The following is a 19,368-nucleotide window of genomic DNA, read 5'->3' as shown; positions in this document are numbered from 1 at the left end:
CATCTACTACCAATAGCCTATATCGATGAAGAGGAAGGGAGTAGTAGTGAATGGGAGAAAAGCACAACGGAGAGTCCTGAAAATGAGGCAGTAGAGACCCCAGAAGCTCTTAGTGCTGATGATCAATGGTGGTCTCCTCCTGCTGAGGAAACACAGCACTTTCCTTCCTCTCCTCCCTTAGCCTCCTCTACATTGAATCCCAACAGCCCCAACTTTGTGCCTGGGACCCCAAAAGGAGACTCTTGTATCATGGGAAAGCCAGGGTCTCAAGCATCTGGTGACCTCCCCACCCAAGTGGCCAGAGCTGAAGATTCCCAGGAACATTCTGGACTTCCTCAGAGAGAACAGAGACTGGGTACTAGAATACGACAGCCTCCCAGGGTTCTTACTTACGATCAAGTCGGAGAACCCAGTTATGTACATATGCCCCAGGTACAATCTAAAATGGTTGATTTACTGTATGCGGTTGCGGACATTATGAATGTTGGAACCTCTCTGTACTAGAATAAACTGTAAGATAGTTAACATTTGTTTATAGGACTGTTAGTGCATTTATTATTATTTATATGTTTTGTTTTTTCAATTTACCTCTTGGTGGAACCTTGCCAGTGGAAGGCAAGGATTTTACAAGGGGGAGAATGTAGCCCTTCCTGTTGAACATTTGCACCTGTATACATTCTGCAGGAGAAGTTGCCTAGGCAACTATTAGACTGGTTGGTCATGTGATCAAGTGAAACTGAAAGAAGAGTGTAAGACACAGGAGGAAGCAGACATGTCAGAGCAGTGAAGGTGTGTGTGAGGCCTGGCTGTGTGAGAGCTGCAGACTTCATCTTGTAAAGTAACAGCATTCCTCTGCTGATTTAGTGTATGCTGCCAGCTGCAGTCTGACCCTGTGAGAGAGCTGTGGAGAAGAATGCAGACAAAGTAAATGACTGGCAGACCTTGGAGTTTTCTTTCAGCCTGTGCAGAATCCTGTCAGTGGTAAGAAGTATCCTCTCTCCTTGTCATACTGACAGGGCATTCTGTCCATCACATAAACTTATAAACAGCTCTTCCTGTGGATTGCAGTTTCCTATGAGCTGCAACTGTTTAAATGCATGTGGATTACCTTAAAGGGCCCCAACATTTATGTGCACCAACTGGTACCCATCAGCCATTAGGGTGAAGCCTGAGGGTGGGTTCGCAGGTGGTTTGGGAGGGTGCTGGGCCTGGTTAGAGAGAGTCGGTGTGTTAGTTAGCCACTGTATTTCTTGCCTTATTTTTATTTACCATAATCCTTTAATACATGTTCATACTGTTTTACTGTTATTACTGTGTGTGTTGTAGTTATTTATTATGTTCCTGTCTGGGAAACCCATTCTTGCCCTGGATGCCCAGTCAGGTGGAGGCACTGCCACAGTCATGTACCCCAACTCCCAGGTAGCGGAGACTCAGGATCAGCCTGCAGAGCACATGGAGGTAGCTGGGGTAAAGACCCACAGGGGTAATTGTGGGCCTAGGCCAAACCCCGTTACATAAACAATCACTATTGCATGCAGTAGTGTCAGAGTAAACGCTATCATACTTTAATATACAGGATGCATATAATCCACTTTTAGGTGGGGAGGTGTAGAAAACACAGAATTTGTAGAGATAAATTGAAGGAAGACCATGCAAAATAACAAATGTACATTGCATTGCTTTATAGTATGGTTAAATATTATTTTATGGGGTTTTATGATATCCCTTTAATGCATATAAATTTATGTCCAATATGCTACAGGTCTATTAGACTACAGAAACACACTTCCACAAGTATGAAAATGCAATGTAGTTTTATTTGGGACAGGGACAACTGTAAAAAAACAACAAAAAACTAACTAACAAACCCTAAACATTGTAAATACTTTCTTTTAGATGCAACACGGACATCTAGCAATGTCTTTGTCAATTCATTAATTGTCCTAAGTCAGCTAAATAGTATGTAAACTTCACTTTTGTCCTTAGTGATCCTGACCTGATTAAATAAAAAAAAAAATATATGTGCTGCTGCTGTCTTGTAGCAGCAGCACTAGCTACTACTTTATTTAAGATGCCACAGACAAAGAGCTTAAAATATATTTATAATATTGTAGAGAAATATCACCACTCGCTGGATGTAACAAGCAAAATTACAAGTTTATTGCATGATATTTTGGGGTATGACTCAATATATCACACAATACATTTGTAGTTTTGCTTGTTCTCTACTCTCTCTCTATCTATAGTACATACTTATAATTAACTTATATATAGATAAATATATTTTTTAGAGCTTGATATATTCCAAAAAATCTTTTCGTTAAAATAAATGATTCCTCTAATCTATGGAGAGTGAAAATAAAGGTATTAAATCTCAATTTCCAGAGTTATTTTGGCTACAGTTTAGGATTTAAACACCTCATTACTGAGCTATTGTACGTATTTTGGTTTGGAAGCTGTCAAATCCCCAGTCAGAGCGCTAATACTTTAACACATGACGTTGCACATAAGGTCTGCAACACAACTTACTGTTTTTGAAGATTAACCTGTCATTGCTTGGCTCAGACTTCTTGTTTGATGTGCTGTTAGCTGGTAAACTTTATGTGTGCTCTATGTAAAATACCAGATTAAATCAATCATTCTTAAGATCGATCACTTCCTTTGGTGAAGAGGATTTCTATAAACAGAGTGCCATGCTGTGACTAAAAATACACAGGCAAAGAGAGGCAAACAAACTCACACGCAGGGTTTCCCTGACCGTGAAACTATCCTTCTGTGGCTGATAGTACATTGTAGTCACAGTTATTGATTTGAATTCTAGGAAATGAAACGTTTGTGAAATTTATATTTAAACCAAACATAGAAACCTTTAAGAATTAAAACTAAAGTAAAGAATTTTAAACAGAAATTAATGTGTTTTTTTTTTTTTTTAAAAGGGCCGCTAAATACAGAAGAATTTAATAATTGACAAACACACAATACAATTCCATATCTATTTAGAAGGCCAGTAAAGACGACATTAAACTGTAATGATTCAGAAAGACCATGTAATGTAAACCCCCCAGTTTGTCTATTATAACATTTGCTTTACATGTAAACCAGCTAAAAGAAATTATTCATATAAATATTAAACATTAATGGAAAAAGGCGCTTGAATGGAAAGGACTATATTGTGTATATCTATATATATATATAAAATGAAATCCCAGTCGGTTAAGCACTCACAAGTCTTTTATAGTCTGGGGTGCTCAGCAAAAATAGTTACAAACATCAAAGAAAACAACAGGCACTCTCCGTACTATAATCACCAAAGTTTTTACTCCATAAAAGTGACGTTTCGGGGTTTTACCCCCGTCTTCAGACTTACATAAAATGCATTAAACAAAGTGCACACTTATACCTACTTACCCCAATGCTTTCGACACAATTATTCAATTAACCCACCTCGTGTGCATCCCAGCGGTGTGCGCCCGGCGCATAGCATACGTCATCAAAAGCCACCGTTTGTTGCCAAGCCCCACCGCCAGAAGTGACTATCACCATGTGTTACCGGTATATTAAGCCCGGACCCAGCGCATATACGTCACTAGAGACGCCGTCTCTTGCTAAGAAACATCAAGCCAAGTGACCGTATCCTCACCTCTCTAATGTGACAATCACCCATCTGTGTGTAAACATAAAAACAAGAATAAAGTATGTCACACTACATATTATACATTACTATACTCATCTATTCATCAACTTAATAATTCCTAATATCTATGCATTACTAACAGTATAGGCATTATAGAAATCTCTAGGCATCTTATATATTCATAGAAAATCTATAGAATCAATGCAATCTGTTATAGCCTTATCTTTCATAATTTAACATTACTTGATAGGAATAATAGTAGTAATGAAATATTCTTAGGGAAAAAAATATATACATTCTTAGAGGTAAAATATATACAGTCTTAGAGGAAAAGATATATCCTTAGGGGAATTTTTTTTTTATATACACAGGTAAATCTTAAACACATAGGTAAATCCTATTATCCAATTCTATTACTTAATCAAAAGAAGCACTGCCAGTCCATTTTAACATTTAGACCCATTGGTGTTAGGGTATTTAACTCATATCCACCTTGCTTCTCTTTGTAAAAAGATTTTATCCCTATGTCCCCCCCCCCCCACCTTCTGGGGTTTGGGACATGATCTATTAGCGTATAGCGAAGATCAGATACATTATGTCCATTCTGTAAAAAATGGCGAGCCACCGGTTGATTCGACTCCTGATTTTTGATTGCTGTCCGAATGGAACTCCTGTGGTTGGCCATACGGATTCTCAGGTTGTCTCCCGTTTTAACCACGTAAAATAAACTACATGGGCAGTGCAACAGATATACCACATGACTAGTGGTGCAGGTCATCCTATATTTGTGAACATATTTCTTTCTGTTCCTTGGATGGTGAAAGAATTGACCTGTAATCATCCTGTTGCATGTGGTGCACCCACTGCATTTGAAACATCCAGGTTTAGCCTCCTCCAACCACGTTCTAGTTGTATAGCAGTGAATGGGATCTGTTAGTTGTAATATATCTTTAAGTGATCTTCCTCGTCTATATCCTATTATTGGTGTCCCCATCCCCCCAAAGGGGAGGGTCTCCTCAGTGCTCAATATTTTCCCATTTTCTTTAAGGATTATATTCAAGCCATTTTTATCTGCTGCATAGGTGGTTACCATAGTCATTTTCTCTAGATCTTTTTCTTTATCACCTTGTAATTTATCCATCATTTTTGTATCCACATCTGTTATATGCTGTTGGAGTAATTGGTTACGGTATCCCCTCTTCAGGAAATGATTCCGCATCTCATAAGTTTGTATCTCCGATCTCTTCCTGTCAGTATTATTTCTTTTCACCCTTACAAACTGAGATTTGGGCAATGCCTTCTTAAGTGCTGGAGGGTGAAAGCTTGTTGCATCAAGAAGGGAGTTCCTGTCCGTTGGTTTACAAAATAAGGTGGTACCTAATCTTTCCTAGTCTCTGAAAATTTTTAGGTCTAGGAACTCTATTTCTTCTTGGCTTCGATTCATCTTAAATTTTAATGTAGCATGCTCTGTGTTCAGTTCATTGAACCAAGTAAGGAGATCGTCCTCATTGCCAGACCAGATTATTATAAGATCATCTATGAATCTCTTGAAGTTTCTTCTCTCTTAAAACATCTTGTGCCATTACTCTCAAATTCCGACATAAAAAGATTTGCATAGGATGGGGCCACATTGGACCCCATCGCTGTGCCCATTAATTGCTGGAAGAACTGTCGCTCAAACCTGAAGTAATTTTTCTTTAGACAAGTGTCTAAGAGGTCCAGGATAAACTCTATTGGTATTGGTATTATAATCACCAAAGTTTTTACTCCATAAAAGTGATGTTTCAGGGTTTTACCCCCGTCTTCAGACTTACATAAAATGCATAAAACAAAGTGCAAACTTATACCTACTTACCCCAATGCTTTCTACACAATTATTCAATTAACCCACCTCGTGTGCATTCCAGCAGTGTGCGCCCAGCACATAGCATACGTCAAAAGCCGCCGTTTGTTGCCAAGCACCACAGCCGGAAGTGACTATCACCATGTGTTACCGGTATACTAAGCCCGGACCCAGCGCATATACATCACTAGAGACGCCGTCTGTTGCTAGGAAACATCAAGCCAAGTGACCATATCCTCACCTCTCTAATGTGACAATCACCCATCTGTGTGTAAACATAAAAACAAGAATAAAGTATGTCACACTACATATTATACATTACTATACTCATCTATAGTAATGTACCACCTTATTTCGTAAACCAGCGGACAGGAACTCCCTTCTTGTTGCAACAACCTGTCACCCTCCAGCACTTAAGAAGGCATTGCCCAAATCTCAGTTTGTGAAAAAAAGATTTTGTAAGGGTGCTAATAGCTGAAGATACTTGTGTGAAAATATTTACAATATCTGTGATAAATATCCGTGATAAATGTCTAATGGTTAGGTGTTGAATAAATCAAAAAAGCTTCTGTAAAAAGTAAGGTAATTTATTTGATAGCAATAGTTTTTTAAAAATTAAAATTTTAGAGACGTCTCTAGCACAATTTGGTTAGACATAAAAGTAGTACTCATTAGTACTTCATGAGAAATATTAGTTTACTGCTTATTAATATTTTTTGTCGGTCACAGGAAGGAGATCTATTGGTGTGTGACTGAGCAATTTACCAAAATCTCTCATGAATTATTCAGAGTTCATAAGATTACACATTGACATCTGTTTAAAACAACAATTTAAAATAACACATAACAGCTTGATAAACTTTTAGTGTGTAAGATGGAGCTTGAAATAGGGCTGTGCGTAAAAAGGAGAGTTGTATAAAATTATGTCTCTATACCGGATTCGGTCAAAGCTTTTGGCTGTATTTGTATCACAGCATACTTTCAGAGATAATCTTTGTATCCATATATGTGAACCAAAAGAATGTCCAGTAATCATATACTGATATTAGCCTTAGATAACAGTTTGTAACTCCCATACAAATTTGTACCTTATTGTGTGCGTGAGCAACAACAGGGTATCCTGTGCGTCCTGTGGCTCAGTTCTTCTGGCAGTATCCTCGTGTTATTGGCGTCTGACGTCACACCCGATGTATGGGGGCTCGACTTGCGGCTGCCAATCACTGCTTGGCGGATCGTTAGTGTACAATGTTTCTTCTTGTATCCAATATTTTGTACTTCTCAGGTACCGGTCAGTGGAGATGTGTGTATTGGAGATGAATTTACCTGCCCTTAGTGCTTGATAAAGCTCCTGGAGGGAGTGAAACGCATAGAAGTAAAAGACTGTATACCTGACTCCACTATTCTTTGAGCCGACTGAACCAACCCGGGTTGATCTTTACTATAGGATACCAAAGACAAGTGTTATCGGAACCTGCGTGCAAATAGCACTAAGGGCAGGTAAATTCATCTCCAATACACACATCTCCACTGACCGGTACCTGAGAAGTACAAAATATTGGATACAAGAAGAAACATTGTACACTAACGATCCGCCAAGCAGTGATTGGCAGGCGCAAGTTGAGCCCCCATACATCGGGTGTGACGTCAGACGCCAACAACACAAGGATACTGCCAGAAGAACTGAGCCACAGGACGCACAGGATACCCTGTTGTTGCTCACGCACACGATAAGGTACAAATTTGTATGGGAGTTACAAACTGTTATCTAAGGCTAATATCAGTATATGATTACTGGACATTCTTTTGGATCACATATATGGATACAAAGATTATCTCTGAAAGTATGCTGTGATACAAATACAGCCAAAAGCTTTGACCGAATCCGGTATAGAGACATAATTTTATACAACTCTCCTTTTTTACGCACAGCCCTATTTCAAGCTCCATCTTACACACTAAAAGTTTATCAAGCTGTTATGTGTTATTTTAAATTGTTGTTTTAAACAGATGTCAATGTGTAATCTTATGAACTCTGAATAATTCATGAGAGATTTTGGTAAATTGCTCAGTCACACACCAATAGATCTCCTTCCTGTGACCGACAAAAAATTTTAATAAGCAGTAAACTAATATTTCTCATGAAGTACTAATGAGTACTACTTTTATGTCTAACCAAATTGTGCTAGAGACGTCTCTAAAATTTTAATTTTTAAAAAACTATTGCTATCAAATAAATTACCTTACTTTTTACAGAAGCTTTTTTGATTTATTCAACACCTAACCATTAGACATTTATCACGGATATTTATCACAGATATTGTAAATATTTTCACACAAGTATCTTCAGCTATTAGCGCCCTTACAAAATCTTTTTTTCACGGCTTACCATTTTTTTAGATTGAAGGATCTAAAACACTGTAAGGGGTTTGATACTTTATTTAAACCAGCGCACTATTTCCCCACACCTTCCACATCACCAAATCTCAGTTTGTAAGGGTGAAAAGAAATATTACTGACAGGAAGAGAGCGGAGATACAAACTAATGAGATGTGGAATCGTTTCCTGAAGAGGGGATACCGTAACCAATTACTCCAACAGCATATAACAGATGAGGATACAAAAATGATGGATAAATTACAAGGTGATAAAGAAAAAGATCTGGAGAAAATGACTATGGTAACCACCTATGCAGCAGATAAAAATGGCTTGAATATAATGCTCAAAGAAAAATGGAAAATATTGAGCACTGAGGAGACCCTCCCCTTTGGGGGGATGGGGACACCAAGAACAGGATATAGACGAGGAAGATCACTTAAAGATATATTACAACTGCTATACAACTAGATATCACTGCTATACAACTAGAACGTGGTTGGAGGAGGCTAAACCTGGATGTTTCAAATGCAGTGGGTGCACCACATGCAACGGGATGATTACAGGTCAATTCTTTCACCAAGGAACAGAAAGAAATATGTTCACAAATATAGGATGACCTGCACCACTAGTCATGTGGTATATCTGTTGCACTGCCCATGTAGTTTATTTTACGTGGGTAAAACGGGAGACAACCTGAGAATTATTATTATTATCGGTTATTTGTAGAGCGCCAACAGATTCCGCAGCGCTATTAACAAAGGCGGAGTACAAAAAAAACAGTTATAGGGATCAAATGGGTAGAGGGCCCTGCCAAGAGTTGCACTGTTGTAGTCAGCTCTTGAGAAGGTGATCAACAAACAGCTGGACTCTTAAGCTTACATGCTAGGGGGGGTTCAGGGGATAGCAATGGAGGAGAGGAACTGTTATAAAGAAAGGTTAGCGTTGGTTGTATGCATCCCTGAACAGTAGAGTCTTTAGGGAGCACTTGAAGCTTTTAAAACTAGAGGAGTGTCTTGTGGAGTGAAGCAGAGAGTTCCACAAGATGGGGGACCAGTCTGGAGAAGTCCTGTAAACGGGAGTGTGATGAGGTGACAAGAGAGGAGGAGAGTAGGAGGTCGTGAGCAGAGCGAAGGGGACGGGAGGGAGAGTATCTAGAGACAAGGTCTGAGATATAGGGGGGAGCAGTGCAGTTGAGGGCTTTGTATGTCAGAGTGAGAATTTTGTGTTTGATCCTAGAGGCAAGAGGAAGCCAGTGAAGAGATTGGCAGAGAGGTGCAGCAGATGAAGAGCGACTTGTAAGGAAGATGAGTCTGGCAGAGGCATTCATTAAGGATTGTAAAGGAGCTAGGCGGTAGGTGGGGAGACCAGAGAGGACAGAGTTCCAGTAATTGAGGCGGGAGAGTTGGAAGTGGCAGACTTTAGCCAAAAACTGAATGTGAGGAGTGAAAGAAAGATCTGAGTCAAATGTGACCCCGAGACATCGGGCATGCGGAGTAGGGGTAATGATGGAGTTGTCGACAGTTATAGAGAGATTGGGGGTGGAGAGTTTTGAAGAAGGGGGAAAATAAGGAACTCAGTTTTGGAGAGATTTAGCTTGAGGTAGTGAGAGGACATCCAGTTGGAGATGTGAGAAAGACAGTTAGTGATACGGGTTAGCAAGGAAGGAGAAAGGTCTGGTGCAGAGAAGTAGATTTGGGTGTCATCGGCATACAAATGATATTGTAAATTGTGGGACTTTATTAGGGAACCTAGTGATGACGTGTAGATTGAGAAGAGAAAGGGAACGGAGGACAGAGCCTTGCGGTACTCCGACTGAAAGTGGTGACGGGTCAGAGGAGGCCCCAGAGAAGGCTACACTAAAGGTACAGTTTGACAGGTCGGAAGAGAGCCACGAGAGGGCTGTGTCACATATGCCGAAGGATTGGAGGGTTTGGAGCAAGAGAGGGTGGTCAACAGTGTCAAAGGCTGTGGACAGATCAAGGAGAATAAGCAGAGAGAAGTGGCCTTTTGATTTTGCTGTAAGTAGGTCATTGGTAACCTTAACAATTTCTGTTTCTGTGGAGTGATGGGGACGAAATCCTTTAACATCCCTCTTAACAATCCCACTGCCTCCACTGCAAAACAACTTCTGCAACTCACTTCCTCTTTTGGTTTGTCACAATGGACTGATTCTCCCACTCACAAAGATGGTCACTCCCTTGACCTGATCTTCAGCTATCGATGCACCCTCTCAAACTTCACAAACTCCCCCTTTCCTCTTTCTGACCACCATATCCTTACTTGCAACATATCATCCCTCCATACAACTCTCCCTCCTTCTGCTCCTCACACCAAACTTCACAGAAGCATTACGTCATTAGATCAACAACAGCTTTCTAATTCCCTCAAACCTCTCCTCTCATCCTTCTCCTCCTTTTCATGCCCTGACCAATCTATCTGCCACTATAATTCCACCCTTACATCCGTCCTTGACAATCTCGCCCCTCTTACCATAGCTCGAAAATCAAACACTCATCCTCAGCCCTGGCATACTCCTCTGACACGATACCTATGCAGATGTTCCCGTACTGCTGAGCGGCACTGGAGAAAATCTAGGAGTTCAGCTGATTTTCAACATTACAAATTTATCTTGAACTCCTACTACTCTGCCCTTAATTTCCATAAGCAACACTAGTTCTCTACGCTTATCTCTAATCTTTCTTCAAACCCAAAACGTTTGTTCTCCACTTTCAATACTCTTCTCCGCCCTCCCCCACCTCCTTATACAACTTCTCTGTCAGCTCAAGACTTTGCCAACCACTTCAATAACAAAATCAACTCCATCAGAAATGAAATCAGCTCTCAACCTAATTCCATTCTCTCACCCCCTCAAATGCTCTCAATCAACCACAACCCACATAACCTTAAACTTAGCTCATTCTCCCCTGTTACTGAGGAAGAAGTTTCGGCACTTATACTGCGCTCTCACCTCACTACCTGTCCCCTTAACCCTATCCCCTCACAGCTACTCCCCTCCCTCTCTGCCACCCTTACCCCTATACTCACACACACTTTCAACCTCTCCTTCAGCACCGGTATATTTCCCTCATCGCTGAAACATGCACTGGTCATACCTATCCTCAAAAAACCTTCCCTTGATCCTACCTCCCCATCCAACTACCGCCCTATTTCCCTCCTCCCTCTTGCATCAAAGCTTCTGGAAAAACTAGCTTATGCACGCCTATCCCATTTCCTTGCAATAAACTCCCTCCTTGACCCATTGCAATCTGAGAATCCGTATGGCCAACCACAGGAGTTCCATTCGGACAGCAATCAAAAATCAGGAGTCGGATCAACCGGTGGCTTGCCATATTTTACAGAATGGACATAATGTATCTGATCTTCGCTATACGCTAATAGATCATGTCCCAAACCCCAGGAGGGGGTGAGATAGGGATAAAATATTATTACAAAGAGAAGCAAGGTGGACATATGAGTTAAATACCCTAACACCAATGGGTCTACATGTTAAAATGGACTGGCAGTGCTTCTTTTGATTAAGTAATAGAATTGGATAATAGGATTTACCTATGTGTTTAAGATCTTTTCCTCTAAGAATATATTTTACCTCTAAGAATGTATATATTTTTTGCCCTAAGAATATTTCATTACTACTATTGTTCCTATCAAGTAATGTTAAATTATGAAAGATAAGGCTATAATAGATTGCATTGATTCTATAGATTTTCTTTGAATATATAAGATGCCTATACTGTGTGTAATTCATAGATATTAGGAATTATTACTTTGATGAATAGATGAGTATAGTAATGTATAATATGTAGTGTGACATACTTTATTCTTGTTTTTATGTTTACACACAGATGGGTGATTGTCACGTTAGAGAGGTGAGGATATGGTCAATTGGCTTGATGTTTCCTAGCAACAGACAACGTCTCTAGTGACGTATATGCGCTGGGTCCGGGCTTAGTATACCGGTAACACATGGTGATAGTCACTTCCGGCGGTGGTGCTTGGCAACAAATGGCGGCTTTTGATGACGTATGCTATGCGCCGGGCGCACACCGCTGGGATGCACACAAGGTAGGTTAATTGAATAACTGTGTAGAAAGCAGTGGGGTAAGTAGGTATAAGTTTGCACTTTGTTAAATGCATTTTATGTAAGTCTGAAGACGGGGGTAAAACCCAGAAACGTCACTTTTATGGAGTAAAAACTTTGGTGATTATAATACCGAGAGTGCCTGCTGTTTTCTTTGATGTTTATATATATATATTTACATATATATATGTCTAAATATGTGTATGTATGCATTATATACACTCACTGGCCACTTTATTAGGTACACCTTGCTAGTACCGGGTTCAACCCTAGTTTGCCTTCAGAACTGCCTTAATTCTTTGTGTCATAAATTCAACAAGGTGTTGGAAACATTCCTCGGAGAATCCAAAATCCCAAAGGTGCTCTATTGGATTAAGATCTTGTGACTGTGGAGGCCATTGGTGTACAGTGAACTCATTGGCCTCTAGTTATCAAGCTGCGGATCAGGTCCGACAGACCTCGCTGAATACGGCGACAAGAGCTGCTGGTGCAAGCCGCCCCCTGCAGACTCGCGGCCAATAGGCCGCCAGCAGAGGGGTGTCAATCAACCCAATCGTACTCGATCGGGTTGATTTCCTGCAATGTCTGTCCGCCTGCTCAGAGCAGGTGGACAGGTTATGGAGCAGCAGTCTTTGTGACCACTGCTTCATAACTACTGTTTCTGGCGAGTCTGCAGGCTCGCCAGAAACATGGGGCATCAAGCTCCATTCGGAGCTTGATAGATATGCCCCATTGTCATGTTCAAGAAACCAGTATTAAATGATTTGAGCTTTGTGACATGCTGTCAGGGTTTTTCCCTGTTGTGTTTGCCATGTGCTGCTGGCAGCCATTTTACTCACCTCTCTTCCTGACTTGGTGCATTGTGGGGGATGCTGCTCACTTCCTGCACTTCCTTTTATGGCCAGACTGTTGTGCATCATCCATGTGAGACAGGATGCAGTCTCAGAATTATGATGTCATCATTTATTATTTAAAGGGCCTCTGTTCAGTATGCTTTGCCTTTGCGTTGTCTGAGATCTGTTTGTGAGAGTTCCTGTGTATTACCTGGCTGCCTGACGTCCTTCCTGGTTCCTGATCCCTGGCTTGTTCCTGACTCTGCTGTTCTCCTTGTTCCTGATTCCGGCTCGTCTGACTATTCGCTTTGGCTCCTGACTCGGCTCGTCTGACTACCAGCTCTGGTTTTTACTCCTGGCTTGTTATTTGACTTGTGGACATTTTATAATTTTTGCTATTAATAAAGGTGTGATTATTTTTGCACTTCTCGTCTCAGTCTGATTCCTGGCACCCTGACACATGCTGCATTATCCTGCTGGAAGTAGCCATCAGAAGATTGGTACACTGTAGTCATAAAGGGATGGACATGGTCAGTAACAATACTCAGGTAGGCCGTGGTGTTTAAACAATGCTCAATTGGTAAAAAAATATCCCCCACACCTTTATACCACCACCAGCAGCTTGAACCGTTGATACAAGGCAGGATGGATCCATGCTTTCAGGTTTACGCCAATTTCTGACCGTACCATCTGAATGTCGCAGATGAAATCGAGACTCATCAGACCAGGCAACATTTTTCCAATCTTCTAGTGTCGAATTTTAGGGAGCCTGTGCGAATTGTAGCCTCAGTTTCCTATTCTTAGCTGACAGGAGTGGCACCTGGTGTGGTCTTCTGCTGCTGTAGCCTATCTGCTTCAAGGTTCGATGTGCTGTGCGTTCAGAAATGGTATTCTACATACCTTGTTGGAACGAGTGGTTATTTGTGTTATTGTTGCCTTTCTATCAACTCGAACAGTCTGCCCATTCTCCTCTGACCTCTGACCTAAACAAGGCATTTTTATCCACAAAACTGCTGCTCACTGGATATTTTCTCTTTTTCCACCCATTCTCTGTAAACCCTAGAGATGGTTGGTTGTGCATGAAAATCCCAGTAGATCAGCAGTTTTTTAAGTACTCAGACCAGCCCATCTGGTACCAACAACCATGCCATGTTCAAAGTCACTTTCTTCCCCATTCTTATGCTCGTTTTGAACTTCAGCAAGTCGTCTTCACCCTGTCTAGATGCCTAAATGCATTGAGTTGCTGCCATGTGATTGGCTGATTAGCAATTTGTGTTACCAAGCAATTGAACAGGTGTAACTAATAAAGTGGCCGGAGAGTGTATATGTATATTTGTGTATGCATGTGTATTTATCTATTTATATATGTATATACATACATATATACACATATAAACGCACACACACACACATATATATAAAGAAAAGAAGAAAAGTGTGCATCTGGCGCAAAAAAGAAACCTCAGCTAATAAATGAAAATAGTAGCAATAGCGTAGAAAAATTAAATGCTGCCCCGATCTATCTACCAAGGAAAGAGAGTCCCTACACCCTCAAACCTAGGTAAGAAAGAATATTAGAAAAAGAGATTAGATAGAGAAGTTAGGGCGCAAATAATAAATTAAATTATAACTATAAAGTATACCTGTAAGTCTAAAAGTATGCAATGGAAATAAAATATTGAATTTAAATGCTAAAAAAAAAAAAAAAAAAAAAAAAAAAAAAAAAAAAAAAAAAAAAGAGGTACTGGATAAATATAGTATTGATAAATACAATTGATATGACAATGCCACTGAATAGAAATAATGCAATAATGTGCTGATTTCCCTATTGAGAATTCAGCAGACTTTTGTAAATGGACACAAATTTAGAGATGTGAATGAATCCTATATCATTTGATTATTGGGCATAACACTTAATGAGTGTATACCATAAAGGCATTCAACAATATGGTATAGATAAATAAATAAATGTCTTAATAAACTTCTTGTATAAACTTTAGACAGAAAAATATCTTATCAAAAGTAAAAACAATTAAAACAATTAACATAAGATAACAATACATATAAAAATTAATAAAATTAAGAATAAATAAACATAATAGTGATAATGGTGGAGACTGCCTGATCCCAGGATGCAGGTCCCCCTAGGGGTGTCTACTTACACTCCTTTACCTCAATCAGTATGAGGTAAGTGCCGCGTAGTATCAGTAGAAAACTCCCTTTGATCTCCAGCTGTCCAGAAAATAGGGTAACGACTTGCAGGACTTTAGTCAAGATACTTGTCTTTGTTGGAGTACTATTTTCCCCTCCAGATGGCCATGAGCATGAAAGACAAATAAAGATAATAATAGTGCAACCCCGTATGTAAAGTGTAACAATTTACTTTATTAAATACAGTGCACTCACATTTAAAAACCTCAAAAATATATGAGGTATTTATAAGCAATACAAAATCAAAGTCTAGCTATTCCAGCCAGCAGAGTTTAGCGAGTAATGTTCTCAGATGGTTGATTCACAGTTATCATGAACTAAAGTCCAAAACAAATAAATAACAGTCCTGGTTATCCTATTAACACTTGTTGTTCTGTCCTACACTCATTAAGTGTTATGCCCAATAATCAAATGATATAGGATTCATTCACATCTCTAAATTTGTGTCCATTTACAAAAGTCTGCTGAATCCTCAATAGGGAAATCAGCTCATTATTGCATTATTGCATTATTTCTATTCAGTGGCATTGTCATATCAATTGTATTTATCAATACTATATTTATCCAGTACCTTTTTTTTTTTTTTTAGCATTTAAATTCAATATTTTATTTCCATTGCATACTTTTAGACTTACAGGTATACTTTATAGTTATAATTTAATTTATTATTTGCGCCCTAACTTCTCTATCTAATCTCTTTTTCTAACACACACACACACATATATATATATATATATATATATATATATATATATATATATATATATATATACATATATACACAAACACACATATGGATTTATATTTCTTTCATGTAATTGGCAAGAGTCCATGAGTTAGTGACGTATCAGATATACAATTCTACCAGGAGGGGCAAAGTTTCCCAAACCTCAAAATGCCTATAAATACTCACCACACCCACGATTCAGCTTTACAAAATTTGCCTCCTATGGTGTTGGTGAATTAAGTTTGTGCTTATTTTTTTATTTCTTCTGTGATAAGCGCTTCTAAGCATTCTGAAGCTCAATTCCTCTCTGAGTACAGTGTTTGTCAGAGGGATGTGAAGAGAGTATCGCCTGTTTGACTTTATGATTTTCCTCGCGGGAAATCTTTTCAAGGGTTCTCTGTTAGGGGTCGTAGGGATTCATCTCCTACCACCTACCTTTTCAGATCGACGATATACTATTATATACCATTACCTCGGCTGATAGCTTTCAGTACTGGTTTGGCTATCTGTTATATGTGGATGGGTGTCTTTTGGTTAGTATGTATCATTATTTTTAAAACACTCTCAGCTATGGTTTGGCACTTAATGTATTAATATAAAGTTTTAAATACAGTATATGTATTTTACTTATATTTGCCATGAGTCAGGTCTATGTGTATTTCCCTTTGCAGTCCAGCAGTTTTGTTATGGGAATCATGTTTAGGACGTTTGTCTTACCTGGGGTATAGTCTTTTTTTCAATTTGACTTGTTTTTTTTGGAAACTTGCAGGCAAATTAGGCTTGCAAGGGTGCAAAATGCTGTTATTTATTGCGTCATTCTTGGCGCGAGATTTTTTTTTGGGCACGAATGTGCGTCTGTCATGACGCAAGTTCGTAATTTCCTGCATCTTAGTTGATGCTAGGTTGTTTGGTGTGAAATTGTGTTTGTTATGACGCGAGTTGTGTCATTTATGGATGTTTGTTGGTGCCAAAAAATTTCTCATCTTGTTTTGCGTTGTGCGCCATACTTGGCGCCAAAAAATTTAGTTTTATTTTACCTCACTTCCTATATGCTCCTTGCCTTCTTTATGCTCAGAGGGCTATGCTCTTTGCTTTTTTTGCCAATTTTAGCATTTGCATTTTTTCCCATTCCTGAAACTGCTATATGTGGAAATAAGATATTTCTGTTTAATGTTATTTTTCTTTTTTTACATTTTACAAGATGTCTCAATCTGATCCTGTTTCAGAAGCTGCTGTAGGAACCATGCTGCCTGAACACAGTTCTACCAAAGCTTAGTGTATCTGTTGTAAGCTAGTGGAGATTGTATCTCCAGCTCTAGTATGTAACAATTGTCATGATAAGCTTTTGAATGCAGAAAAGGTTTCTATTAGTGCTAGTACAGTATCTGTTGTTCCTTCAACATCTAAAGTACATGATATCCCTGTTGATATGCACTCATTCCTATAGTTTGCGGTAACTAAGTTGAACCATTCAACTATTGTATGTATGTAAATTAAGTTAAAACTTATTGAAATTTATTAAACCACTAAAAAAGAGTGTTATAAGATAAAACACTCTCACATTAACCTAAATAGCTCCACACTCGCACTTGACACTCACACTAATAACGCAGATGCTGCAATATACCCAGACTATGCCACACAGACTCAACCACCCCCCTGTATTCCTGGCCAGTAACAGGATACGCTGGCTTCAGGTGACAGGGATGGTTTATGTACTGAGTGACATGTCCCTTGCAGCCGTAATAGGTATCGTGAGTGTCAAAGAATAGTAAATATAAAAACACTATGCTTAACTAAGCATACAAATGTGCTCTGCACAAACGCGTTTCGGCCGAGTAGCGGCCTTTCTCAATGTGCTCACTTCGGATTGACAAGACGAGTGTCTCATTATTGGTGCCTTATATTTGTATCTCCTGTTTCAATTGTCCAATCGCAGCGTGCAAGAAGCGCACGCCCACCTCTAAGCCAATCCAGCGCTGTATACTATGCGCGTGTCATGGATTGAGAGTCTTTATTTGATTGGTCACTCATGAAACCTTTTCAGCCAATCCCTAATGACCTTCTATTTCCTATGGTCCGTATGTGGGATTGATGTAACGATAGCTATAAATAAGGTTACTGTAAGTAGGGGAATGGTTACTATCTCTCAAAAACTTAAAACGTATTCGCAAACGTCAAATTAAAAGACAATGGAATATAGGAATGTTTAATTTTTACAAGGATAACCAGGTTATACCGAGGGGCCTTAGGTTAAAAATGTTCCCCACATTCCAAGACCTCAAACCCACACTTAAATCTAAATGGGAAGACGCCTTGTCTGAATGCTCTTTCAAACTCATAGGATATCTGGTAGAGCATGAGATGGACAAACTAACGGCTAGATTTAGAGTTCGGCGGTAGCCGTGAAAACCAGTGTTAGAGGCTCCTAACGCTGGTTTTAGGCTACCGCCGGTATTTGGAGTCACTCAAAATAGGGTCTAACGCTCACTTTTCAGCCGCGACTTTTCCATACCGCAGATCCCCCTACGCCATTTGCGTATCCTATCTTTTCAATGGTATCTTCCTAACTCCGGTATTTAGAGTCGTTTCTGAAGTGAGCGTTAGAGCTCTAACGACAAAACTCCAGCCGCCGGAAAATAGCAGGAGTTAAGAGCTTTCTGGGCTAACGCCGGTTCATAAAGCTCTTAACTACTGTACCCTAAAGTACACTAACACCCATAAACTACCTATGTACCCCTAAACCGAGGTCCCCCCACATCGCCGCCACTCGATTAAATTTTTTTAACCCCTAATCTGCCGACCGCCACCTACGTTATACTTATGTACCCCTAATCTGCTGCCCCTAACCCCGCCGACCCCTATATTATATTTATTAACCCCTAACCTGCCCCCCACAACGTCGCCGACACCTGCCTACACTTATTAACCCCTAATCTGCCGAGCGGACCTGAGCGCTACTATAATAAAGTTATTAACCCCTAATCCGCGTCACTAACCCTATCATAAATAGTATTAACCCCTAATCTGCCCTCCCTAACATCGCCGACACCTAACTTTAATTATTAACCCCTAATCTGACGACCGGAGCTCACCGCTACTATAATAAATGGATTAACCCCTAAAGCTAAGTCTAACCCTAACACTAACACCCCCCTAAGTTAAATATAATTTTAATCTAACGAAATTCATTAACTCTTATTAAATAAATTATTCCTATTTAAAGCTAAATACTTACCTGTAAAATAAACCCTAATATAGCTACAATATAAATTATAATTATATTGTAGCTATTTTAGGATTAATATTTATTTTACAGGCAACTTGGTAATTATTTTAACCAGGTACAATAGCTATTAAATAGTTAAGAACTATTTAATAGTTACCTAGTTAAAATAATAACAAAATTACCTGTAAAATAAATCCTAACCTAAGTTATAATTAAACCTAACACTACCCTATCAATAAATTAATTAAATAAAATACCTACAATTACCTACAATTAACCTAACACTACACTATCAATAAATAAATTAAATACAATTGCTACAAATAACTACAATTACATAAACTAACTAAAGTACAAAAAATAAAAAAGAACTAAGTTACAAAAAATAAAAAAATATTTACAAACATAAGAAAAAT

Source organism: Bombina bombina, chromosome 4, assembly GCF_027579735.1.
Source record: "Bombina bombina isolate aBomBom1 chromosome 4, aBomBom1.pri, whole genome shotgun sequence".
Lineage (NCBI taxonomy): Eukaryota > Metazoa > Chordata > Amphibia > Anura > Bombinatoridae > Bombina > Bombina bombina.
This window is presented reverse-complemented; position numbering follows the sequence as displayed.